This window comes from Gekko japonicus, unplaced genomic scaffold, assembly GCF_001447785.1.
Source record: "Gekko japonicus isolate JY-2015 unplaced genomic scaffold, Gekko_japonicus_V1.1 scaffold1179, whole genome shotgun sequence".
Lineage (NCBI taxonomy): Eukaryota > Metazoa > Chordata > Lepidosauria > Squamata > Gekkonidae > Gekko > Gekko japonicus.
Window position 1 is genome coordinate 297,577 of NW_015160875.1, and position 27,777 is coordinate 325,353.

A 27,777-nucleotide genomic window follows, 5' to 3' on the forward strand; every position below is an offset into this window, starting at 1 on the left:
GGTGGGGGGCGCGCGGAAAGGGGGCAGCCGCAGGGAGGGCCGGGGGGGGGAGGGCCGCCCGGGGACCGCTTCTCGGGGGATGCGCGGCCAGCAGCCCTCAATTCGACTCAGATCCCCTTCCCCCCACCCCACTGTGGCTGTTGGGGGGGGGGTTAAAGCGGAGTAAAAGGGTGGGTCCCTCCACCCCACCTGCAGAAGCACCCAGTTCAGGCAGGCAGGGAAGACCCCCGCTCCGAATTAGTTACTGTCCGCAGTGGTGCTGGGTATTCCGGATTGTACGATACGAAGTGCCAACGCGCTGGGAGACGTGAAATCGGGCGCCCCCTGCTGGGCGGGCGGAGGACCAGGGAATGGCGTTAGTTAACCGCGCGAAATACGCGCGAGGCAGAGAGTCCGCGGTTCGGGAGCTCTTGGTCGTAGTGGGGTGTGCGGACTGGACCTCTCTTCAAGCCTGGCTCTTACACCCGCACCGGCTTGACCTGCCGGACATCGACCTGCGGGGACTGCTGGGGGGGGGGGCTGCAGTTTCCCATTGCTTGCCTCCCCCCCCCTTCCCCGGGGACATTAATGCGTGGGGCGATCCACGACCGTTCATTCATCGATCCCAAAGTGCGCGCACGGGGGACTGTGTGTCTCGAAGGAACGGGGGGGGGGGTAGGTGGAAAAGGGGGTCTGGCGTTCTCTGCTGGGAAACTGGCAAATGTACCCAAAGGAACCCGAGGACTTGTGTGTGTGGGGGGTCTTTCCCAGATATCCCCCCCCCCCGTGTTTGAAAGCTTTGATCCTTAGGCCAACTTAGTCTCTAGGTGTGCCGAATGAAGCCAGAGGAACCAGGAAGCCAGGAGCGAGAGAGAGAGGGTATTGGGGGACCGCGAGGGTCTAAAATGCCCCCCCCCAATATTCCTGCAAAAGAGCAAAAATCTTGGGCTCTGTGGCATGTGCAAAAAAAAAAATGCATGTGCGCAGGCACAGGTGGGGCCCCGACTATGGGAGAGCTTTCTGCCCCATGCCCCGTTCTCCAATTTTTGGTAGGGCTTGCCCTCCTCCGGGGGTCCACCTACCTCGATTACCAGCCCCTCTTTCAAGGACCTTTGCAGTCACTACCCCCCATAGACAGTCGTGGGAAATCGCCAGTCCCTCTTGAGCCAGCCGGCTTTCCAAGGGCACATCCTGGAGCTTCTTGACAGAGCCCAGAGCCATACAGACTTCAGGAAAAGGCCACCCCCTGGCGCTGTAGTGCAAAGGGCTCTTTGGGATCATATCAGGCAATACCTGCTAACACTGTTGTCTTCTCCGAGTATTGGGGGGGGGGAGGCGCGGCTGGGTCAGAGTATCTTGGCACCTGAAGCAAGGCACACTCACCCCCCTCCTGGGCCAGTGCCACCATCTGTCGGGGCCAAGCCAGCAGCAGCAAGGACCCACACTGAGCTGCCTTAAACTGAAGCAGATCCTTGGTCCACCCAGGTCAGTGTTGTTTGTTCAGGCTGCCAGTGGCTCTCCAGGGTCTCAGGCTGAGGTCTCTCCCATCACCTCTTGCCTGGTCCTTTTATCTGGAGATGCCGGGGATGGAACCTGGGACCTTCTGCGTGCCAGGCAGAGGCTCTTCCACTGAGCCCCAGCCCCTTCCCAAAGCTCCCCAGGGTCTCAGGCGGAGGTCTTTCCCATCACCTCCTGCCTGGTCCTTTTAACTGGAGGTGCCGGGGATTGAACCTGGGACCTTCTACATGCCAGGCAGAGGCTCCTCCACTGAGCCACAGCCCCTTCCCATAGCTCTCCAAGGTCTCAGGCAAAGAGGTCTTCCCCATCACCTCCTGCCCGGTCCTTTTAACTGGAGATGCTGCCGGGGATGGAACCTGGGACCTTCTGCATGCCAGGCAGAGGCTCTTCCACTGAGCCACAGCCCCTTCCCATAGCTCTCCAGGGTCTCAGGCTGAGGTCTTTCCCATCACCTACTGCCTGGTCCTTTTAGCTGGAGATGCCGGGGATGGAACCTGGGACCTTATGCATGCCAGGCAGAGGCTCTTCCACTGAGCCACGGCCCCTTCCCATAGCTCTCCAGGGTCTCAGGCGGAGGTCTCTCCCATCACCTCCTGCCTGGTCCTTTTCACTGGAGATGCCGGGGATTGAACCTGGGACCTTCTGCATGCCAAGGCAAGGCTCTGCCACTGAGCCCCAGCTCCATCCAAGAAAGGGATGCCCGTCACCCCCTGTGCTGCTGACAGCTGGGAGCCAGCGAAGCCCCTGCCAAGCATTGGTGGCTTCCTCATCGTGCCACTCCAAGTGGTTTCTTGGGCACTGGGGGGCAGAGGACTAGCCCCGGGAAAAGGCTGTTTCCTCCGTGCCCTGCTTTAACACTCCCTTGAAGCATCTGGCTAGTGTTCCCTCTAAGCTGTGGAGTCCTGTGAGCAAAAATTCTGCTTTGTGAGCTACTGGCATTAAAGTTGTGAGTCAGTGATTTGGCTGCTGCATAAATTGATTTGATCTGGAGCCATCCTCCCTGAGCTGAGACAAAAATCTGTGAGCCGGAGGCTAAAAGACAGTGAGCTAGCTCACACTCACTCAGCTTAGAGGGAACGGTGGCACCAACTGAAAACAGCAGAGACCCTTGGTCTGATCCAGCAGGACTTCTGGTATACTAGGGGAGTGACCCACACGGCCTTTTTGAACGGCAAACCTCACAGGGGCCGGGGTCTTTGGATCCTGCCTTTGTAGACTGGCCAAACCTCCAGCTCTTTCCAGAGATCATCGGGGACATTCCGTAGGGGTGCCTGGAGGGGTTGTGTCTTTTATAGAGTCCCTTTCCCCAGAGATGGGCCCTTAAAGGAGTGGAGTGGGGCACGGTGGATTATTCCTCCTCAGACTCGAGGCAAAGGATCGGCAGTGCAGCGGGCAAAACAGCTCTGAGACGGAGAAGAAACGGGGTCTCCACAGAGCCAGAGAGGGGCACAGCAGGAAAAGGGGTCTGCGGGATCCAATGGGATGGTGGAGGACCGGCATTGGGGGGTGGCCAAAAGCCCCAGCCCCCTCCTGAAGCCTCCCTTCCCCGCCTCTTCATGCTGCATGAAAAGCCTGTCCCTGGCCAGGGAAGGAGGCCGGACTTGACTCTGCAACTGGTGGGAGGGAGGCTCTAGCAGCGTCGCGGGGGGGGGGGACCCAGAGCCGGCCCAGAAGCTGCAGTCACCGGCCAACGCTCCCTCTAAGCTGTGGAGTCTTGTGAGCAAAAATTCTACTTTGTGAGTTCCTGGCATTACAGTTGTGAGCAGGCGATTTGGCTGCTGCATAAAGTAGTTTGCTCCGGAGCCCTCCTTCCTGAGCTAAGGCAAAAATGGGTGAGCCGGAGGCTAAAATATCTGTGAGCCAGCTCACCCTCACTCAGCTTAGAGGGAACACTGCCCGTGAGGTAGGTGGGGCCGAGAGAGCTCTCTCGAGAACTGCTCCTGAGAGAACAGCTTTGAGGGAACCTGTGACTGACCCAAGGTCACACCAGCAGCTGCATGTGGAGGAGTGGGGGATCGAACCCGGTTCTCCCAGATTAGAGTCCGTGCTCCTAACCGAATAACATCTCTTGGTATTTGATCAAGCGGATATGAAAGGGAAAGCTAGAAAAGACCACACTAACTCATCTTAGAGGGAACACTGCTCCTGACCAATGCTCCCTCTAAGCTGTGGAGTCTTGTGAGCAGAAATTCTACTTGGTGAGCTGCTGGCATTACAGTTGTGAGTGAGCCATTTGGCTGCTGGATAGAGTAGTTTGCTCTGGAGCCATCCTGCCTGAGCTAAGAGAAGAAATGTGTGAGCCAGAGGCTAGAAAACGGTGAGCCAGCTCACACTCACTCAGCTTAGAGGGAACACTGTCGCTGGCCCTTTTTGGGATGCCGCCGTCTGGCTGCCGAAAGACTGAGAGAGGGTCAGCGGCCAGCTCTGCGGTGGTGTCAAGAGAGCAGGCGCGTGAGCTCCGTCCCTTTCCAGCCAGCGCAGAAGCGGGGGAGAGGGGAGGCCGTGGCTCAGCGGTAGAGCCTCTGCTTGGCCTGCAGAAGGTCTCGGCTTCAATCCCCGGCTCCTCCAGCGAAAAGGCTTCGATAGCAGGGGACGGGAAAGACCTCTCTCTGCCTGAGACCCTGGAGAGCCGCTGCCAGTCTGAGCAGACAATCCCGATCTGAATGGGCCAAGGGTCGTCTGACTCAGTAGACAGCCGCTCCCTGCGTTCAAGGATTCAGCTGTGGTATTCTCTGGCAACCCCCAGCAGTGTCCAGGGGCCCTTGGAGGCTGCCAGACAGCCCGACTCTTCCCTCAAGAAGAGGTGCTGGAAGGAGACCCAACTGTCAGGGTCTGGTTCCTATAGGGGTGGGGGACACACATTTGGCTGGGGCCGCACGGGCCTCTGCAGCTGCTCACTTAATCACCAGCGAGCCCTTTATTAACGAGGCCGAGAAGCAAAGCGGTGAGTAAGTGGGTCGGGTATAATAAGCCGCCTGTGTTCAGTCGGTGAATACCAATTTGATAAAAGTGGCGTGTGCTGGAAACCGGTTCTCCGTGGCTGCTGAGCAGATTGGAGATGGATCGTTTCATTATTTTTGCTGGTGCAGATTTCTCTCGGCAAAACAAGGGAGGGTGGGGGAGGGGGCCACGGGAAACTCCCTCCGAGGGGCAGGCGGCGGAGCCACAGCCCTGCGGGGAAGGCACCGGGGGCGGGGGGGGGAGCAGGAGATGGTGCCCCGACCAGTGTTCCCTCTGAGTTAGGGTGAGCTGGCTCACGGTTTTTTAGCCTCCAGCTCACGCATTTTTGTCTGAGCTCAGGGAGGAGGGCTCCAGAGCAAACTGATCGATGCAGCAGCCAAATTGCTCGCTCACAACTTTAATGCCGGTAGCTCACCAAGCAGAATTTTTGCTCACAAGACTCCACGGCTTAGAGGGAGCATCGGCCCCGACCTGCCTCGGCCAGGGATGCCTCCCTAGAGCCGGGCACAGGCTGATGGCCTCATGCAGCACTCGCTCAGCTCCAGGTCCTGTGGCCCTTCTCTTCATCCTGAGGTCTCTCTGGGCAGCTGCCTTCCCCGCAGAAGAAACGGGCTGGTCGTGAGACTCCGGAGGGGCCCACGGTCACACCTTCAGCGGCGAAAGAGGGATTGGGGGGGCAGGTTTCACGAATCCATCCAGGTGCCATGTTCCTGTTGCGATAGACCAGCCTCAGGTCTGAGCCAGGGGGCAGGCAGTGTTGTTGTTGGAGGGTGGGGGTGGAATCGAAGGGCAAAGCTGTCCGCGAAGGGCTCAATAGGGTAAGCAGCAGAGGGGCAGGTTCCCGGACAGCCAGAACCGAGCTCCAAGATGGGGGGGGGCAGGAGAGAGCTGTTGACCAGCCTACCTGCAACCCCTTCTGACTCCTGGGTTGTGGAAACAGGGGCTGCTCCCTCGATCTACCCCGTGCTCCGTGTGGTTCACAACAGGAGGTCGAGAGAAAAGTGGGTGCTTATTTATCCGGGACATTCTGACCCTCCCTCAAGTCTTCTGCTAGAGAAAAGCAAGTTAAGATGTCCTTAAATCAATGGATATGATTGTTCCAGTGAGGGTTTGGGGGCGTTTTGGATCAAACGTGGAAACTGGGAACAAAGGCTGTGTGGATTGTGTGCCAGCAGTGGACTGCCTGGCGGAAGAAAATGCGGCTGTTCTGTTTGCGGGTATTGTTCAGGGTACAGGCAGGTGGAGTCTGAGTTGCCCGGGTAGCATGCCTATCCTGCCCAAGACAGATCACTGTAGAAGGGGGAAGATCCGTGGTCCAACAACTGCCGCTCTAGTACGTGTGCTCCGAATTGCATTCTGAAGTACCGTAGGAGCCTGTCTGGTCCCCAAACATGTCCTGGGAAGCTGAGCATCTGGCCTAGTGGAAACTCCTCAAGAATGGCAGTTCCAAAGTAGGTGCTGTGTTGATGTTTAGCCTTGCACCACTGGAGAAGGTGTGAAGGGCACAGGGCTGCCAGCCGGCCTGGAGGAAAAAATGTCATATCCCTTTAATTGGAGGAAGAGGAAGAGGAGGAGATTGGATTTATAACCTGCCCTTCACCACCCAAAGATGTCTCAGAGCGGCTTACAAGCTCCTTTCCCTTCCCCTCCCCACAACAGACACACACCCTGTGAGGTCAGTGGGGCTGAGAGAGCTCTGAGAGAAACGGCTCTTTTTCAAGAACAGCTATCAGAACTATGGCTAGCCCAAGATCATCCAGCCAGCTGCAAGTGGAGGAGGAGTGGGGAATCAAACCCGGTTCTCCCAGATTAGAGTCCGCGCACTTAACCACTACACCAAACTGGCTCTCATATCCCTTTAATTGAGAATTAGTGTGTGGAAATGGGCAACTGAAACTTTTCGTGGCATCTTTTCGTGGCATAGGGGTAAACAATGTCACATGTTAAATAATATCCCACTAAGCCTGTGTTAAAAGGACATGGATTTTTTCCCCTCCATAGAATCATAGAATGTTAGAGTTGGAAGGGACCTTGCAGGTCATCTAGTCCAACCCCCTGCACTCTGCAGGAGCAGACCTGAAAGATAGCCCCACAACATACCCGAGAGATGGTCGTCTAGCCCCCACTTGAAAATGTCTAGCGAAGGAGTACCCACCACCTCTTGAGGCAGACTGTTCCACTGCTCAACCAGTTTGGTGTAGTGGTTAAGTGCGCGGACTCTAATCTGGGAGAACCGGGTTTGATTCCCGACTCCTCCACCTGCACCTGCTGATGTGACCTTGGGTCAGTCACAAGCTCTGGCACAGCTGTCCTTGAAAAAGAGCAGTTTGTGTCAGAGTTCTCTCAGCCCCACCTACCTCACAGGGTGTCTGTTGTGAGGAGGGGAAGGGAAAGGAGTTTGTAAGCCACTCTGAGACTCCAAGTGAAGGGCGGGGTATAAATCCAATCTCCTCCTCCTCCTCCTCCTCCTCCTCCTCTTACAGTCAGGAAGTCTCTCCTGAAATTGAGCTGGTATCGACTCCCTTGCAGTTTCCACCCATGAGATCCAGGCAGCTGGCGACCTTAGAAGGGCATCAGAGTGTCCAAAGGGGGTGGGCACTGCCACTCTGCATAGATGCAAATCAACTCGCACTCTTTAGCGGGGAGAGGGAGGCTGCGGGGTAGGTTAGAGGGGGAAGGCACCCACAGATAATCTTGTGCGAGGGGTTTTTCTGCCACGTACACAAGTGATGTGCATCATCTGCCTTCACGGAATGGCTCCCCCCCCCCCCAAAAAAAGAACCAACTGCACTCCAGAAAGTGTCATTCAAAAAGACAGTGATGGGATTTGACTTAACAAAGGGATTACGGCTGCCTGGTGACAGGCCCAGGCCCCGACCCGCCACCCGGTGATCTTCTGCCACTCCAGAAACACTGGGCGGAAGCCCCGTCCCCATTTTCAATCCCTCCTTGAAAATTTGGCTTGAGTGCATTGCCCTGCCAGGTGGTGCGTGACTTCCAACACTCTGCCCTGAACACACACACATGAAGTCGCCTTGGGCTGAATCTTTGACCATTGGCCCATCAAGGTCAGTATTGCCCACTCAGGCCGGCAGCGGCTCTTCGGGGTCTCAGGCGGAGGCCTTTCACGTCACCTACTGCCTGGTCCTTTTAGCTGGAGATGCTGCTGGGGATTGAACCGGGGACTTTCTGCGTGCCAGGCAGAGGCTCTTCCACTGAGCCACAGCCCCTTCCCGTGGCTCTCCAGGGTCTCAGGATGAGGTCTTTCCCATCACCTCCTGCCTGGTCCTTTCAACTGGAGATGCTCCTGGGGATTGAACCGGGGACCTTCTGCATGCCAGGCAGAGGCTCTTCCACTGAGCCACAGCCCCTCTTTACAGCTCTCCAGGGTCTCAGGCAGAAATCTTTCCCATCACCTACTGCCTGGTCCTTTTAGCTGGAGATGCCGGGGATTAAACCTGGGGCTTTCTGCATGCCAGGCAGAGGCTCTTCCACTGAGCCACAGCCCCTCTTTACAGCTCTCCAGGGTCTCAGGCAGAAATCTTTCCCATCACCTACTGCCTGGTCCTTTTAGCTGGAGATGCCGGGGATTAAACCTGGGGCTTTCTGCATGCCAGGCAGAGGCTCTTCCACTGAGCCACAGCCCCTCTTTACAGCTCTCCAGGGTCTCAGGCAGAAATCTTTCCCATCACCTACTGCCTGGTCCTTTTAGCTGGAGATGCCGGGGATTAAACCTGGGGCTTTCTGCATGCCAGGCAGAGGCTCTTCCACTGAGCCACAGCCCCTTCCTACAGCTCTCCAGGGTCTCAGGTGGAGGTCTTTCCCATCACCTCCTGCCTGGTCCTTTCAACTGGAGATGCTGCTGGGGATTGAACCGGGGACCTTCTGCATGTCAAGCTGAGGCTCTGTCACAGAACCACAGCCCCTGCCTTATGCTGGATCAAACCCTCAGTCCATCAGAGTCAGTATTGTCCACTCAGACTGGCAGCTGCTCTCCAAGGTCTCAGACGGAGGTCTTTCCCATCTCCTACTGCCTGGTCGGGGATTGAACCTGGGACCTTCTGCAGGCCAAGCAGAGGTTCTGCCACTGAGCTAGGGTCTCGGGTCAAAGTCTTTCCCACCACCTACTGCTGGATCCTTATAACTGGAGATGCCGGGGATTGAACCTGGGAGCTTCTGCATGCCAGGCAGAGGCTCTGCCGCTGAGCCAGGGTCTCAGGCGGAGGTCTTTCCCATTAGCTGCTGCCTGGTCCTTTTAACTGGAGAGGCCAGGGATTGAACCTAGGACCTTCTGCATGCCAGGCAGAGGCTCTGCCACTGAGCCAGGGTCTCAGGCAGAGGTCTTTCCCATCACCTACTGCTGGATCCTTATAACTGGAGATGCCGGGGATTGAACCTGGGAGCTTCTGCATGCCAAACAAAGGCTCTGCCGCTGAGCCAGGGTCTCAGGCGGAGGTAGGGTTGCCAAGTCTGGTTTGCAAAATACCTGGAGACCTTGGGGGTGGAGCCAGGAGAGGGCGGGGTTTGGGGAGGGGAGGGGCCTCAGCACAGTACAATGCCATTGAGTTCACCCTCCAAAGCAGCCATTTTTTCCAGGGGAGCTGATCTCTTTCGGCTGGGGATCAGTTGTAAAAGCGGGAGATCCCCAGGCCCCACCTGGAGGCTGGCAACCCTAGGCGGAGGTCTCTCCCATTAGCTGCTGCTTGGTCCTTTTAACTGGAGGTGGTGCAGGGGGTTGAACCTAGGACCTTCTGCAGGCCAGGCAGAGGCTCTGCCACTGAGCCACGGCCCCTTCCCTGAAACTCCACCCCCCCACTCCTTTTCTGCTTCTCACTCTGGAAGTCCAACTGCACCCTGTCCTGCGCCCCCTTTCTCTCTCCGCTCGGCACAGCCTCGGCCTGTAGCCTCTTTACTGCCCCTCGCCCTTTGCCGATGTGGCAATGAACCCGTGGCCAGTTAGAAAAGGCTGCTTTTCTCAATGGGAGCAGGATGAGAGACGATGGAGCCTCCTTGCTGGATTCAAGTCTGCCTGGCGTCCGCACAGCAACGCCAAGATCTGGACTCGCCCCTGTGTGTCAGGCGGCTGGCCTAGAGTCTTCACTGCAGCACACGAGCTTCTGAACCCTCCTCCTGCTGCCCCCCCACCCCCGCCCGCCTGCCTGCCTCTCAACTTTCCCTTTCAGCCAGCACCCTCAATTATTCATGCCTCTGTTGCAGGCAGCCTGCTAGGGCCAGATGGGCCACGCCTGCAGAGTGAGCAAGGCCTGCTGCAGGAGACAGAGGGCCCAGGGCAGGGGCTTTTGTGTACCGGCAGCTGCTAGGCCCAACAGCCCCTGCTTGGCCGGGCAATGAGGCCCCCAGCTGCCGTCCCTGCCCTCCCCAGCCGCCCTCTCCTCTGTCTCGGCCCCTGCCGATTAGCCTGTCCATTATGTCCATATAAACGCTTGGCATTCGGCTGGATTTCCTCCAGTTTCCAGCAGGGAATTCTCTCCCCGCCGTTGTTGTTTTCCGGGGCCGTCACATTCAGCACAATCGCCTGCCGTGCGGCTCCCCGGAGGGTCTCTCTCTCTCTCTTCTCTGGGAGGCGGGTGGTGTGCAGTGGGCGAGACTGGTGGGAACTGGGATTTGGAGGGCAGCAGTAATTAATTTTCCCATTCGGAAGTTTCCGAAAGATGCGCTGGCAGCGAAGGGAAGAACCAAGCGAAGGGTTTTTCCTCCCGCTGAGACAGGGAGAGCCGGGCTAGGCTGGTCTTTACTGTCCGCCTCAGGCTCAGATCGGGGTGGCGGGGGGGGGGGATATCCAGTTTGCACCCCCCTTGGACCAAGTCCAGTGTTCCCTCTAAGCTGAGTTAGTGTGAGCTAGCTCACAGTTTTTTAACCTCTGGATCACACCTTTTTGTCTTAGCTCAGGAAGGAGGGCTCCAGAGCAAACTAATTTATGCAGCAGCCAAATCGCTCGCTCACAACTTCAATGCCAGTAGCTCACAAAGTAGAATTTCTGCTCACAAGACTCTGCAGCTTAGAGGGAGCATTGACCAAGTCCTGTGCATTTTCATGGCGAGTGCGCAGGAGGAGGTCCGGGAGGGGGGCACTGTGTCCCCTCCCCATGCTGCCGCTCCTCGTGGCGACCAACGCTCCCTCTAAGCGGTGGAGTCTTGCGAGCAAAAATTCTACTTTGTGATCTCCTGGTGTTAAAGTGGTGAGCGAGAGGTTTGGCTGCTGCATCAATCAGTTTGCTCTGGAGCCCTCCTTCCTGAGTGGAGACAGGAATGTGTCGGCCGGAGGCTAAAAAACCTGTGAGCTAGATCACACTCAGCTTAGAGGGAACACTGGCAATGCTCCCTCTAAGCCAGTGATGGCGAACCTTTTAGAGACCGAGTGCCCAAACTGCGACCCAAAACCCACTTATTTAAGTGCCAACACGGCAATTTAACCTGAATACTGAGGTTTTACTTTAGAAAAAACAACTCATACATTAACTTAAGATGATCCCAACAAAGTAAGGAAAGCAATCCCAAATGCTTTCATTTACTTAAAGTTATCTGGCAGAGAATTCGACACTTTAATGATGGTCTGGGCCTGGCTGGGGTGATGGCACGCATGCCCACAGAGAGGGCTCTGAGTGCCACCTCTGGCACCCGTGCCATAGGTTCGCCACCACTGCTCTAAGCTGTGGAGTCTTGTGAGCAGAAATTCTGCTTTGTGAGCTCCTGGCATTAAAGTTGTGAGCCAGTGAGATTTGGCTGCTGCATCGATCAGTTTGCTCTGGAGCCCTCCTTCCTGAGCTGAGACAGAAATGTATGGTTCGGAGGCTAAAACACTGTGAGCTGGCTCACGCTAACTCAGCTTAGAGGGAACACTGATGGCAACCCCAGTCCAAGTGTTACAGGGCCATGGTAACACATCCCCATGAGCAGGGTAGCCTGCTTTCAGCCTAACCTACCTCACAGGGTTGTTGTGAGGATAAAGTGGAGGGGAGGAGATGGAGGGGAGCCTCTTTGGGAAATTCTGGGGATTTTTAGGGGGTGGAGCCTGTGGGGAGGGCGGGGGAATAGGGAGGGGAGGGACCTCGGCTGAGTATAATGCCACAGAGTCCACCCTCCAAAGCAGCCATTTTCTCCAGGGGAATGGACCTCCAAAGTTTGGAGATCCGTGGTACATAAGAACATAAGAACATAAGAGACGCCAATGTTGGATCAGGCCAAAGGCCCATCCAGTCCAACACTCTGTGTCACACAGTGGCCAGAAATACCAGTGCCATCAGGAGGTCCAGCAGTGGGGCCAGGACATTAGAAGCCCTCCCACTGTTGACCCCCCCAAGCACCAAGAACACAGAGCATCCCTTGCCCCAGAGCTCCTATCTATACCTTGTGGCTAATATCCACTGATGGACCTCTGCTCCATATGCTTATCTAATCCCCTTTTGAAGCCGTCCATGCTTGTAGCACCCACCACTTCCTGTGGCAGTGAATTCCAAGTGTTAATCACTCTTTGGGTGAAGAAGTACTTCCTTTTATCCGTTCTAACCCGACCGCTCAGCAATTTCATGGAGTGCCCACGAGTTCTTGTATTGTGAGAAAGGGAGAAAAGTACCTCTTTCTTTACCTGCTCTTTCCCATGCATAATCTTATAAACCTCGATCATGTCACCCCTCAGTCGTCTTTTCTCCAAGCTAAAGAGCCCTAAGCGCTTTAACCTTTCCTCATAGGGAAAGTGTTCCAACCCTTTTATCATTCGAGTTGCCCTTTTCTGCACTTTTTCCAAAGCTATAATATCCTTTTTAAGGTGTGGTGCCCAGAACTGCACACAGTATTCCAAATGAGGTCTCACCATTGATTTATATAGGGGCATTATTATATTGGCTGATCTGTTTTCAATACCCTTCCTAATAATCCCCAGCATAGCATTGGCCTTCTTTATTGCAGTCACACACTGTCTCGACATTTTCAGTGAGTTATCCACTACAACTCCAAGATCTCTCTCTTGCTCAGTCTCTGCCAGTTCAGACCCCATCAATGTGTATTTATATTTAGGATTTTTGGCTCCAATGTGCATCACCTTGCACTTGGCCACATTGAACCCCATTTGCCATGTTGACGCCCACTCGCCCATCCTTGACAGATCCCCTTGGAGTGCCTCACAATCCTCACTGGTTTTCACCACCCTGAACAACTTTGTATCATCCGCAAATTTAGCCACTTCACTGCTTACTCCCATCTCCAAATCATTAATGAACAAGTTAAAAAGCAGTGGACCAAGTACTGATCCCTGCGGTACCCCACTGCTTACCACCCTCCACTGAGAAAATTGCCCACCTACACTCACTCTCTGTTTTCTATGAACTAGCCAGTTTTTGATCCATAAAAGGACTTGTCCTTCTATCCCATGATTTTTGAGCTTACTTAGGAGCCTTTGATGAGGAACTTTATCAAAAGCTTTCTGGAAGTCAAGGTAAATAATATCTATTGGATCCCCCTTGTCCACATGTTTGTTCACCCCCTCAAAGAACACTAACAGGTTAGTGAGACAAGATCTTCCCTTACAGAAACCGTCCAGGCCCCACCTGGAGGTTGGTAACCCTAGCAAAGAGGGAGCCACCGGTGGTAGAGGGTGTGATGGCCAGAGATTCTCTTCCTGCTTTGACATCCCCGCTGCTTATTCATCAGTGACAAATAGTGGTCTGGTTGAAACGTTGGGGGGGGGGGCCACCGTGGCCCGGAATGGGTGCTGCAGAACAATGGAATTGCTTCCCTGGAAAATAATGCAGCGACAGCAGGACAAATGGATAATGCATCTTATACATAGTCCACAGCCCTATTCCCTTTATAAGCATCTTCCTGAGCCCCCTATAGTATAGCCCTAGTCACAGCGGACTTAGGGGAGGGGCCGTGGCTCAGTGGTAGAACCTCTGCTTGGCGTTCAGAAGGTCCCAGATTCAATCCCAGGCATCTCCAGTTACAAGGACCAGGCAGGAGGTGATGGGAAAGACCTCCGCCTGAGACCCTGGAGAGCTATGGGAAGGGGCTGTGGCTCAGTGGAAGAGCCTCTGCTTGGCATGCAGAAGGTCCCAGGTTCAATCCCCGGCATCTCCAGTTAAAAGGACCAGGCAGTAGGCGATGGGAGAGACCTCATCCTGAGACCCTGGGGAGCTATGGGAAGGGGCTGTGGCTCAGGGGAAGAGCCTCTGCTTGGCATGCAGAAGGTCCCAGGTTCAATCCCCGGCATCTCCAGCTAAAAGGACCAGGCAGGAGGTGATGGGAAAGACCTCCGCCTGAGACCCTGGAGAGCTATGGGAAGGGGCTGTGGCTCAGTGGCAGAGCCTCTGCCTGGCATGCAGAAGGTCCCAGGTTCAATCCCCGGCATCTCCAGTTAAAAGGACCAGGCAGGAGGAGATGGGAAAGACTTCTGCCTGAGACCCCGGAGAGCTATGGGAAGGGGCTGTGGCTCAGGGGAAGAGCCTCTGCTTGGAATGCAGAAGGTCCCAGGTTCAATCCTGGGCATCTCCACTTAAAAGGACCAGGCAGTGGGTGATGGGAAAGACCTCCGCCCAAGACCCTGGAGAGTGGCTGCCAGTCTGAACAGACAATACTGACCCTGATGGGACCAATGGTCTGATTCAGTAGAAGGCAGCTTCACATATTCCTGTGTCACTGGCCGGAGCTTAAACACGTGGGACTTTGTACCTGTGCTGCATATCATCTTGAAAAGCAACTCTGCGGGCCCGAGATCCATGCCCAATGAACGCCTTCATCTTTGCACAGTCCCCGTTATTCCCATGTCCCATGTCCCATGTCCCCGTTATTCCCATGTCCCGACAACACAGAATCAATGGGGAGTTGAGGGTGTAGCAGAGGCTGGACTTGAACACAGGACTTCCCAGGTGCAAGCCCAGATTGCTGGCTGCCGGTGGCACGATTGCGAGACGCTCGACAGCCACGATGGTGCCTCAGCCCATGGAGAGTCTGAGTCCCGTGGGCTGAAGGGAAAAGGCAACTGCGGATGTACGCATGTTCGTTCGTCGTAGCACGTTTACAGGGCTCGTGTCTCTGGGATTCTATAATCTGTGGAGTGGCTCGCTTGCTTGAACGACCTCAGTACGTGTGCTGACTCTAAGAACCCTGCTTTTCGGACAGGTGGGCTGACTGGGTGGATGGCATCGGCTTTCCCATCATCCAGAGAGCCTTTGAGCTCTGCCCAGGCCTGCTGCCCTCTTTCTAACCTGTGGCTTTTGCGGGGAGGTCAGGAGAATGCGGTGGGTGTTCTGGAATGCAAATATCTGAAATGGGGTCTGAGTCCAGCATCTGTGGATGGGGAGGGGATGCATGGACGTGCATCGTAATTACTCCGTCGTCGATGTGATTATTCTCGTGTCCAGTGAACCTGCTTTTGTGCTGCATTCACAAGTGGCCCTCGGAACACCTTCTCGGTTCCTGCATCACTTCCAGAAGGTGCTTCTAGATTTTAAAATGGGATCCGTTGTCGCTCTCGGGCCAGATATCATTTGTCGTGCTGGAGAACTCCTGAGCATCTGTGCAAACAAGGGGGAGCGGGGCATGGTGGCGATGGGCAGGTTCCTGCTTGCCCACAGTCCCTGTATGCAGGGGTCATTTCGTAGAAAAAGAGGTGCAGGAGCTCATTAGCATAACTCATTAGCATAACTTATTTGCATGTGCCACACCCCCTGACATCATCAGAAGTGTGTCAGAAGGCAACACCCACCGCTCAGGCTCCACTGGACTGTTTTGGATTGCTAGCTATGGGGGGGGGGACGTGCAGATCTGCCCTCACAGAGAAGGGAGAGCTTGTACCTGAATAAACCTTGATCTTAAAGGTGCCACTGGACTGTTTTGGACCGGGGGGGCGGGGGGGGAGCTCTGCAACTTACCTGGCTGCTTCTTGCTCTGACTGAGGGCTGCTGGGAGCAGGGGGCGTGGCTTGTTTCATGTGCCCGCCCCCTGGGCTCTTTACTGCCGGAGTTCCGCTCCTGTGCCCTCCTGCAGGAAATGACCCTTGCCTGTATGTCACCCTTGCGCTATTTACTTAACGCTTCTGCATCCTGTCCTAGGAAGGAGTGGGATTGCTCTGCTGTCTTTTTGGGCTAAGAAGGGCGGGAAGGTGCCGTGTGTCCATCAGGGAAGGATTTCTAAGATTTCTCTCAGAACTCTAAGAAATGCAGTTTGAATCCAGTGGCACCTTTAAGACCAACAAAATTTAATTCTGGGTATGAGCTTTCATGTGCATGCATACTTTCTCAGGTTCCGTGCATGCACATGAAAGCGTAGACCCAGAATTAAACCTTACTGGTCTTAAAGGTGCCACTGGACCAACACAGCTACCAACCTGAACTCAAATGGAAGAAGAAGAAGAGAAGTGATTGGACTTATAACCTGCCCTTCACTACCCGAAAGAGTCTCAGAGTGGCTGACAAACTCCTTTCCCTTCCCCACCCCACAACAGACACCCTTTGAGGTAGGTCGGGCTGAGAGAGAAGAGAGGAGATTGGATTTATACCCATGGCCCTTCACTACCTGAAGGAGTCCCCTATATAAATCAATGGTGAGACCTCATTTGGAATACTGTGTGCAGTTCTGGGCACCACACCTTAAAAAGGATATTATAGCTTTGGAAAAAGTGCAGAAAAGGGCAACTCGAATGATAAAAGGGTTGGAACACTTTCCCTATGAGGAAAGGTTAAAGCGCTTAGGGCTCTTTAGCTTGGAGAAAAGACGACTGAGGGGTGACATGATCGAGGTTTATAAGATTATGCATGGGAAAGAGCAGGTAAAGAAAGAGGTACTTTTCTCCCTTTCTCACAATACAAGAACTCGTGGGCACTCCATGAAACTGCAGAGCGGTCGGGTTAGAACGGATAAAAGGAAGTACTTCTTCACCCAAAGAGTGATTAACACATGGAATTCACTGCCACAGGAAGTGGTGGGTGCTACAAGCATGGACGGCTTCAAAAGGGAATTAGATAAGCATATGGAGCAGAGGTCCATCAGTGGCTATTAGCCACAAGGTATAGCTAGGGGCTCTGGGGCAAGTGATGCTCTCTCTTCTTGGTGCTTGGGGGGGGGGGCAACAGTGGGAGGGCTTCTAATGTCCTGGCCCCACTGCTGGACCTCCTGATGGCACTGGTATTTCTGGCCACTGTGTGACACAGAGTGTTGGACTGGATGGGCCTCTGGCCTGATCCAACATTGGCGTCTCTTATGTTCTTAGTGGCTTACAGTCTCCTTTCCCTTCCCCTCCCCACCACAGACACCCTGTGAGGTAGGTGGGACTGAGAGAGCTCTGACAGAAACGGCTCTTTTTCAAGGACAGCTCTTATCAGAACCATGGCTTGCCCAAGGTTATCCAGCCAGGTGCAAGTGGAGGAGTGGGGAATCAGACCCAGTTCTCCCAGATTAGAATCCGCCGACTTAACCACGAAATCAAAATGTTTGAGTTGCCAAAATGGAGCTTTCTAGGAAGTGCCTCCGTCATTCAGCAGCTGCAAGGAGAGAGAAATTTGACTGATGCAGCTTCCCCCAGCCTCACGGCAGGCAAAGGAGTCATTCCAACCTTTGGGTGGATTTATCAGCTTTACGTTTAACATTATTCTATGTATTTATTTCATTTATCTCCTGCTTGCATCGGTCTCCTACCTTCCATTTTATCCTCACAACAACCCTGTGAGGTAGGTTACGCTGAGAGTCTGTGACTGCCCAAAGGTCCCCCAGCGAGCTCCTCTGGCAGAAGCAGGGATCTGAACCTGGATCTCCTAGATCTTAGTCTAGCCTTCTAACCCCTGCACCACACTGGTTCTGGTGTTGCCGTGTCTGTGATGTAATGTCTGCTCTCTGTAATAGAAGGCAAATAATTTGCAGTCTTTGGGATAGGAAAGTCAGACCCCAAACCATGCTCCCTCAAAGCTGTGGAGTCTTGTGAGCAAAAATTCTGCTTTGTGAGCTCCCGGCATTAAAGTTGTGAGCGAGCCATTGGGCTACTGCATAAGGTTAGTTTGCTCTGGAGCCCTCCTTCCTGAACTAAGAAAAAAGTGTGTAAGCCGGAGGCTAAAGAACTGTGAGCTAGCTCACTCTAACTCAGCTTAGAGGGAACACTGACCCCAAACCCTGCCACTCTTTGGTGCTCGCTGCAGAGCCCCCCCCATCCCCTTTGCCCCCCAACTGTCGCTGCTTTGGCACTTGGAAATGATCGTCCAAAGTGAGCATACTTGATCCAGGTGCCATTTGGAATACCACCCCCCACCCTCGGTGCTGGCTTCTAGTTCTACAGCCTCATGGACAAATATACCGGGGGACGAGCCTTACTAAATCTGTTGTGGGGTGGGGGGGGGCAGTGTTCCCTCTAAGCCAAGTGAGTGTGAGCCAGCTCACAGTTTTTTTAGCCTCCGGCTCACACATTTTTGTCACTGCTCAGGAAGGAGGGCTCCAGAGCAAACGAATGTATGCAGTAGCCAAAAACCGCTTCACTTCAATGCCAGTAGCTCACAGAGTAGAATTTTTGCTCACATGACTCCACAGCTTAGAGGGAGCATTGGTGGGGGGACAGTTTTGTGACACCTTAAAGCCCAACCCATTTATTGCGGCTGAAGCTTTAGCGGAAGAGAGTCCAACCTCAGCCGGAAAACATTCCTCCGTTGGACAGAGAAGGAAAAATTCTGAAGAGTGGCATGAAATTCAAGAAGCCCCCTTCTCCTCTTACACACACTGGAGTCTCGCACGGGAAATTCCAGCAGCACAAAGCTCTAACCTGCCTCTTTCTCCCCTTCCCTTCTTTATGTTGCTTCAGAGAGACAGGCTGGAAACAAAAATAACCTGCTGAATTCAAAGTATCATTAAGGTCAGACGGGACTCCTGAAACCTTCCTCCATTGGGTCCTGTCTCGGTTAACGCGGGCGGGTTTCTAACCGACCCGAATTTAGCTCATAGTAAAGTAAAGCCACCGGCAATTCCAAAGAAAAAGAAACAAAACCTCGTTCAGAGCAACAAACCATTTATTTTATTTTAACAAATTAGACCCTCATGGCTCAAGATGGCTCATGCAGCAGAGTTAAAGCATTGCGGCCTGGAACTGACAGAATTAAACCCCAGATACCTCCTTCCCCTCGCTAAAAGATGCCGGCTGTTCATACTCCATTAAAAATGGCTTTGCGTTGCTTCGGGAAGATTTCCGACAAGGGGGCTCTCCTCGGCTCCTGCAGGAGCCCATTCCACAGAAGGGGAACTACGGTGGACGAGAAATGGGCTCTCGTTGGTGCCAGGCAGGGAACCGCCAGCAGGTGGCAGCCTGAGGACTGTGGCTGGGGCGCAGGGACACATTGGGAACAGGGGGTCCTTTAGACCCCTGCCCCCCCCTAAGCTGTGGAGTTTTGTGAGCAAAAATTCTACTTCGTGTGCTACTGGCATTGAAGTTGTGAGCAGGCGATTTGGCTATGACATAGATTAGAATCACAGAATCATAGAATGTTAGCGTTGGAAGGGATCTTGCAGGTCATCTAGTCCAGCCTCCTGCACTCTGCAGGAGCAGAGCCGAAAGACAGCCCTACATACCTAACATACCCGAAAGATGGTCGTCCGGTCTCCACTTGAAAACGTCCAGCCAAGGAGCATCCACCACTGCCATCCTCTGGAGCCACCCTTCCTGAGTTAAGGCAAAACATCTGCGAGCTGGAGGCTAAAAAACTGTGAGCTAGCTCACACCAACTCAGCTTAGAGGGAACAGTGCTTTAGACCACCTGACATCCCAAACTATCCCCTTGGTATAACATGGAGCTTTGGAGGATGAAATGGTGGTTATCACAGCTACAACGAGTGCAACGGCGGGCTCGTGACGAAGCTACAAGAACACCTTATGGGACATTTATGAAAGCCTGCGAGGTGGCAGCGAAAGCCGCAAGGAAGGAATTTGATGCAACCTCTGTTGAGTCTGCAAGCTCTCGCCCGGCTCAACTTTTTAGAATAATTAGATCACTAACTTCCCTTTCACAGGGAAACCAAAAAGATACTAAATTGGCAATTAGCTGTGAGGCCTTTGCAGGCTATTTTGCGGATGAAATCTTGCCACTCTGCCAAGATCTGCCGGCCACTATTGATACGGCACGTGAACGGGAGGCCCCTTGGCCGTCTTCAGATCCAATAATGAATGATTTTGGCTGACTCTCGCAGGATGAGGCTGACAGGCCCTGGCTGTTGTGGAGCCCACCGCTTGCCCCCTTGACCCGTGCCTGTCATGGCTGGTGAAGGCCGGCGGTGATGGAATACGGGTTCCCCTGGCAGGCATTATCAGCTTGTCCCTGAATTCAGTCACTCTCCCAGGGACTTTAAAGGAGGCAGTGGTGAGGCCGCTCTTTTAAAAAAACATCTCTGGACTGTACTGATCCAGCCAACTACCTCCCAGTAAGTGTTCCCTCTAAGATGAGTTGGTGTGAGCTAGCTCATAGTTTTGTAGACTCCAGCTCACACATTTTTGTCTCGGCTCATGAAGGAGGGCTCCAGAGCAAACTAAGTCATGCAGCAGCCAAATCACCTGCTCACAACTTTAATGCCAGTAGCTCACAAAGTAGAATTTTTGCTCACAAGACTCCACAGCTTAGAGGGAGCCTTGCTCCCAGTGTCAGATCAAGTTCAAGGTTATGATATTAACCTTTAAGAACATAAGCACATAAGAGAAGCCAATGTTGGATCCGGCCAATGGCCCATCCAGTCCAACACTCTGTATCACACAGTGGCCAGAAATACCAGGTGCCATCAGGAGGTCCAGCAGTGGGGCCAGGACACCAGAAGCCCTCCCACTGTTGCCCCCCCCAAGCACCAAGAATATAGAGCATCCCTTGCCCCAGAGCCTTGTGGCTAATAGCCACTGATGGACTTCTGCTCCATAAGCTTATCCAATTCCCTCTTGAAGCCGTCCGTGCTTGTAGCCGCCACCACTTCCTGTGGCAGTGAATCCCATGTGCTGATCACTCTTTGGGTGAAGAAGGACTTCCTTTTATCCCTCCTAACCCGACTGCTCAGCAATTCCATGGAGTGCCCACAAGGAGTTCTTGTCTTGTGAGAAAGGGAGAAAAGTACCTTAGAAATCAACAAGATCCTGGGGGCAGGAGCCTTCAAGAGTCCCGGCTCCCTCTGTCAGAGACAAGCATTCAGACTCTAATCTGAGAGACCCGGGTTTGATTCCCCACTCCTCCTCCACTTGCACCTGGCTGGGTGACCTTGGGCAAGCCATAGTTCTGACAAGAGCTGTCCTTGAAAAAGAGCCGTTTCTGTCAAGAACTCTCTCAGCCCCACCTGCCTTACACAGGGTGTCTGTTGGGGGGAGGGGAATGGAAAGGAGTTTGTAGGCCGCTCTGAGACACCTTTGGGTAGTGAAGGGTGGGGTATAAATCCAAACTCTTCTTCTTCTTCTCTTCATTTTTACCAATTGGGAAACAGGAAAAAAAATAGGTTGAGAACAGGAGAAAACTACAGATTGTAGAGTAAGCCCAAGAAGATTCGGGATCTGGACTTGCAAATACCGATTAATTTGTTTTTAGAAACCCCCTCCCCCCTTTTGGCTCCAGGCAAGAAGATCTGAATTGAAAGATGGTGTCCAAGAATATAAGGAACCGGCTGGAGGCACCGAACCATCCTGCCAGTCCCTCGGTGTATTTGGCCAGGGAGGCTTTAACGGTTCCCTGAGATCTGATAGCCAGAGGGAGCTGGAACTAGCATTGCAAACTCCGGATCAAAACCATCTCGCGGTGTGGCCAACCTACGTTATTGGTGTAGTGCTTAGGAGCGGGGACTCTAATCTGAGAGATCCGGGTTTGATTCCCCACTCCTCCACATGCAGCTGCTGCCGTGACCTTGGTTCATTCACAAGTTCTCTCAGAGCTGTTCTCTCAGAAGCAGTCCTCGAAAGAGCTCTCTCAACCCCACCTGCCTCACAGGGTGTATGTTGTGGGGAGGGGGAGGGAAGAGAGTTTGTAAAACGCTCTGAGACTCTGAGGGAAGGGCGGGGTATAAATCCAATCTCCTCCTCCTCCTCCCCTCCTCCTCCTCCTTCTCTTCTTCTTCTTCTCTCAGAGTTGTTCTCTCAGAAGCAGTTCTCAAGAGAGCTCTCTCAGCCCCACCTGCCTCACAGGGTGTCTGTTGTGGGGAGGGGAAGGGGAAGGAGATTGTAAGCCGCTCTCTTCGGGTAGTGAAGGGTGGGGTATAAATCCAATCTCCTCCTCCTCCTCCTCCTCCTCTTCTTCTCTCAGAGCTGTTCTCTCAAGGGCAGTTCTCAAGAGAGCTCTTTCCGCCCCATCTGCCTCACAGGGTGTCTGTTCTGGGGAGGGGAAGGGGAAGGAGATTGTAAGCTGCTCAGAGACTCCTTCTGGTAGCGAAGGGTGGGGGATAAATCCAGTCTCTTTTTCGCCTTCTTCCGCAACTGATCTCCTGACGACAGAGCTCAGTTCCCCTGGAGAAAATGGCTGCTTTGGAGGACGGACTCTATGGCCTTGTACCCTGCTGAGAGCACAACTCGAAAGCAGAACCCCAGGCTCCCCATGGCTGCTGCTGGGCCAGGCCAGGCCAGGCCAGGCCAGGAAGAAGAAGAAGAGGAGGAGGAGGAGGAGGAGGAGAATGGATTCATACCCCACCCTTCAGTTGGAGTCTCAGAGCGGCTGACAAACTCCTTTCCCTTCCCTTCCCCCACAACAGACACCCTGTGAGGTAGGCAGGGCTGAGAGAGCTCTGACAGAAGCCGCTCTTTTTCAAGAGCAGCTCTTGACAGAACTATGGCTTGCCCAAGGTCATCCAGCAGCTGCAAGTCGGGGAGTGGGGAATCAAACCCGGTTCTCCCAGATCAGAGTCCGCGCACTTAACTACAACACCAAACAGTCCTTCCTCTCCCCCCCCCCACAGCCCTCCACCCCCTTCCTCTCGGCTGGGGCTGCGTGAGAGTTGGGAGTGCTGGCAGGTTTCAAGGTTAATTCAAAATCCTCGGCAAGGTGAGTTCCGGTCCTGATGGCGGTCTCTGCTTGGCAAGGGCCTTTTTGTGTGTCTTTCATCTACAGCGCAAATTTGAGATAATTCTGCCACTAATATGACAATAAATAGGGTCGGCCGGGCGATTCTTCTCGGCCCACTCAGAAAACAATCGCCCTCCCCTGGCACTGGGGCGGCATGCTTCCCGTGCCCGGCAAGGCTGACACTTGCGTCTGGGAAAGGGCAATTGCATAATTATGGGCAGGGATCGGCGGCGCGGCGGCTGAGAGAGGCCTCGCCAGTTCTCCGAGGCAGGAACAATAGCGGCCAGATGGTTCTCAGGCAGGTCCCCCAGCCTTCCTGCCTGATCGCATCCCGCTGCTGGCTGCCGGCACTTCAGGGGATGGAGGAGGTTGAAAAGCGACTCACGGGCACGTGGGCATGTCGGGTGGGGAACACACGTCTTGTCTTTCTTGACCGTGAGTCCTGGCCCCCCATTGCCACCCCCCCAGCCCAATCTTGTCAGATCTTGGAAGCTAAGCAGGACCAGCCCTGGTGAGTCCTTGGGTGGGAGACCACTAAGGACGTCCTGGGTTGCTACGTAGAGGCAGGCAAGGGGCAAACCACCTCTGTAAGCCTTTTGTCCTGACCTGGGTGGCCCAGTCTGGCCCGGTCTCATCAGATCTCGGAAGCTAAGCAGGGTCAGTTCTCATTAGTACTTAGATGGGAGACCACCAAGGAAGCCCAGGGTTGCTACGCAGAGGCAGGCAAGGGCAAACCACTTCTGTTCATCTGGCCCTGACACGAATAGACCCAGACCAGGGGTCATTTCATAGAAAAAGAGGTGCAGGAGCTCATTAGCGTCACTCATTAGCATAACTCATTTGCATATGCCACACCCCCTGACATCACCGGAAGTGTGTCAGAAGGCAACACCCACCACTCAGGCTCCACTGGACTGTTTTGGATTGCTAGCTATTGGGGGGGGACATGCAGATCTGTCCTCACAGGGGAGGGAGAGCTTGTACCTGAATAACACCTGGTCTTAAAGGTGCCACTGGACTGTTTTGGATTCCTAGCTATGGGAGGGGGGGAACGCACAGATCTGCCTTCACAGAGGAGGGAGGGCTTGTACCTGAATAAAACTTGGTGCCACTACACTGTTTTTTTTGGGGTTCTGCAGCTTACCTGGCTGCTTCCTGCTCTGACTGAGGGCTGCAGGGAGCAGGGGCGGGGCTTGTTGCATGTGCCCGCCCCCTGAGCTCTTTCCTGCCGGAGCTCCGCTCCTGTGCGCTCCTGCAGGAAATGACCCCTGGTAGCAGGTGACGTGAGACCCCGGAGAGCTGCTGCCCGTCTGAGTAGGGAATACTGACCATGATGGAGTGAGGGTCTGATTCGGTATAAGGCAGCTTCATGTGTTCAGCTACGGGGTTTACAACCTCCAGGTGGGGTCTGGAGTCCTCCCACTGTTACAGCCGACCTCCAGACAGCAGGGACCCGTTCCCCCAGAGAAAACGGCTCCTTTGGAGCGTGGACTCTGTGGCGTGAGAACCCCTCCCCAGGTCCCAGATCTCCAGGAATCCCCCAGTGCGGAGTTGGCAAGCCCAAGGGAGCTGGAATGAAAGCCGAGCTGTTGGGCAATCAGGCCTTTGAGCACCGAGCGGAGCCGTAATAATAGGTGAATTATGACGAGGGGCTTTGTGGAAGGCCCTGAATAAGCGGCACTCAATCACCGCCCCACACATAATCACGGGCATCAGACGGCCGGAGGAACGGCATCGTTAGCCTGACAGTGATGGAGAGGCCCACGTCCCCCCCTCCCCTGTCCCCCCCCTCTTGAGGACTGCAGCGGCCTCCCCCCTGCCAGGGAGCGGCCTGTCTTCTCAACGAGTGGGACTGCAAGCCAGTGGGCCAAGCAGAGCTTGAACCTCAAATATTGTGCAGCAGGGCTTGGGGGGGGGGGGGGGGTGTATTTGGTTCAATTTTGCATTTTGGCTGTGAAGTCATAGCCGGCTCGTGGGGACCAGTGTTCCCTCTAAGCTGAGTCAGTGTGAGCTAGCTCACAGTTTTTTAGCCTCTAGCTCACACATTTTTGTCTTAGCTCAGGAAGGGTGGCTCCAGAGCAAACTAATTTATACGGTAGCCAAATCGCTCGCTCACAACTTTAATGCCAGGAGCTCACAAAGTAGAATTTTTGCTCACAAGACTCCACAGCTTAGAGGGAACATTGGTGGTGACCCAAGAGCCGTTCAGAGGTAGTCTGCCGTCGCGTGCTTCTCTGTTGCATCACTGGACTTCCTTGGCGGTCTCCCATCCAAATACCAACCGGGACCAACTCTGCTTAGCTTCTGAGATATGATGACCTCAGAAGAAGAGATTGGATTTATACCCCATGGCCCTTCACTACCCAAAGGTGTCTCAGAGCGGCTTACAGACTCCTTTTCCCTTCCCCTCCCCACAACAGACACCCTGGGAGGCAGGTGGGGCTGAGAGAGCTCTTGACAGAAACTGCTCTTTTTCAAGAACAGCTCTTATCAGAACTGTGGCTTGCCCAAGGTCATCCAGCCAGGTGGAAGTGGAGGAGTGGGGAATCAAACCCGGTCCTCCAGATTAGAGTCTGCGCACTCTTAACCACCACACCAAACCTCAGGCCAGTCTGGGGCCGTTCATGTGGACAGGATGTGGAGAGAATGGGGCGGGTGCGGAGGAGAGCGACGAGGAGGATCGGGGGCCTGGAGACCGAGCCCTGTGAGGAAAGGCTGAGGGACTTGGGGAATGCTCAGTCTGGAGAAGAGGAGGTGGAGGGGGGACAGGATGGCTCCCCTGAAGTATGTGGAGGGCTGTCCCCTTAGAGGAGGGCGGGGAGCTGTTCTTGTTGGCAGCAGAGGAGAGGACTCGCAAGACTGGGTTTAAATTCAGTGCGGGAAAGCCTTAGGGAAAAGTTTTTACAGTAAAAATTGTGTAACAGTGGAATGAGCTTCCCAGAAAGGTGGTGAGCTCCCCCTCCCTGGCAGTCTTTAGGCAGCGGCTGGACAAACCCTTCTCAGGGATTGTTGGGTGATAGTGAGATATTGAAAAAAATGGTATTTAGCAGAGATAAGATAGTCCAGCAGACCCAGAGTAAGATAATTCAGGCTGAGAGTCCATGTGTGATTAAAATATAAAGTTCTTACTAAATTCTAGCATGGGAAGGGTAACTGGGATGAAAATAACAGCAGAGCAAAATCTATTACATCCTTACTCTACAAAGACAAAACTAGAAGAGAGAGACTATGGCTACTCTTCTTCTTCTTCAGAACACCAAAACAAAGATGGGAAGAGAAGCCATAAAATGATAATACACCTTGACACTTTAGTCCCAATCAAATTCCTGGATCAGGGAGAAAATTCCTGGGCTTCCTACAGCTAAAGAACATTGGTTACATGAGGAACATGTGACTTCCTGTGAGTAACATAAACAAACATTTAACCCCAGATATACTGAGTGTTTTCAACTTGTAATACCCAACAGGGATGCTCTGGGCTGATCCTGCGCTGAGCAGGGGGTGGGACTAGATGGCGCCTATGGACCCTTCCAACTCTGTGTGATTCTATGATTCTATGATTTTATGTCATGGCCAGACGGACAGAGGTGGCTTGCCATTGCCTGCCTCTGCGTAGCAACCCTGGGACTTCCTTGGTGGTCTCCCACCCAAACACTAGCCGGGGCCGACCCTGCTTAGATTCCGAGATTTATTTATTTATTAATTTATTATCAAATTTGTACCCCGCCCTCCCTGCAAGGCAGGCTCAGGGCAGCTTCCAACACAACATATATACAGCTTAAAACACAATTCTTAAAAACACTACAAAACAACAAGCGTAAAGTGCTGGCGGCAATTCAGATTCCCTTAGATGACACACTTTCAATGGGTTTCCATTTCCCAAATGTTCTAAGAGGTTCTTCTGCTCGTAATTTCCTTATGGCAACAACTCAGTGATGAATCATGGGCCAGGTGCTGCAACGGTTGGGCGATCCAACGGCAGCGATCCAACAGTGGCGGCCCCTAATTGAATGCCTGGCGGAAGAGCTCCGTCTTGCAGGCCCTGCGGAACTGTGAGAGGTCCCACAGGGCCCTGAGCTCCTCCAGGAGCTTGTTCCACCAGGTAGGGGCCACCACCGAGAGGGCCCCAGCTCTAGTGGCAGCTAACCTGGCCTCCCTCAGGTCATGGAGGGTCAACCAATTTTGAGACCCAGACCGTAGTGCTCTCTGGGGTATATACGAGGAAAGGCGGTCCCGTAGGTATGTCGGACCCCGGGCATAAAGGGCTTTAAAGGTAAGAACCAGCACCTTGAAGTGGATTCGGTCTGCTATTGGCAGCCAGTGCAGTGTCCTCAGCGCAGGCTGGATGTGCTCCCATCTAGGGAGACCCAACAACAGCCTGGCCACGGCATTCTGCACTAGCTGCAGCTGCCGAATCCGCGACAAGGGCAGCCCCATGTAGAGAGCGTTCCAGTAGTCTAGTCTCAATGTGGCAAGATCAGGTGAGCCTGGGCTATCCTGCTTGGGGCTCAGCCGTTTTAAGGTGCTTTGAAATCTTGCCACAAGACTGAAGACCGGGATTGCCAGGTGGCCGGGAAATGAACCCGCAAGCCTGGCCCAGGCCGGTGCCTTTGAGCAGTCGCAGTCGGCTGATGTGCGAAAACCAGGCAGTGGAACCGACTGTCGGGAGGTCAGGCTACTCACCAGCCACCATCTGCAGATCCAGCTGCTGCACAAGGACTGGGAGGGCCCCTGGGGCAGAGACCACATCTGCCTCATTCGAAGGCTCTGAAAATGGTTCTCCTCCCCACCCCTCCCAGAAGGAAACTTCCAGTAACTGCGGTACACAGCGTGAGACACAATCATTCAGGATAGCGAAAACCAGGGTTCATTTCGTAGAAAAGGAGGTGCAGGAGCTCATTAGCACGACTCATTTGCATAACTCATTTGCATAGGCCACACCCCCTGACATCACCGGAAGTGTGTCAGAAGGCAACACCCACCGCTCAGGCTCCACTGGACTCTTTTGGATTGCTAGCTATTGGGGGGGTGTGCAGATCTGTCCTCACAGATGAGGGAGAGCTTGTACCTGAATAAAGCTTGGTCTTCAAGGTGCCACTGGACTGTTTTGGGCCGGGAGGTCCGGGGGGGGGGGGCTCTGCAACTTACCCGGCTGCTTCTTGCTCTGACTGAGGGCTGCTGGGAGCAGGGGGTGGGGCTTGTTGCATGTGCCCTCCCCCTGGGCTCTTTACTGCCGGAGCTCCGCTCCTGTGTGCTCCTGCAGGAGATAACCCCTGGCGAAAACCAAAGTGGATTGTGAAGAGCTCCAGAAGGAACTCTCT

General features: G+C 54.0%; 1 protein-coding gene across 1 annotated transcript in view; it reads left to right on the top strand.

The window, feature by feature from the left end:
* VSTM2L (V-set and transmembrane domain containing 2 like) overlaps positions 1 to 27,777 on the top strand; it is a 131,111-nt gene that overhangs the window by 673 nt on the left and 102,661 nt on the right.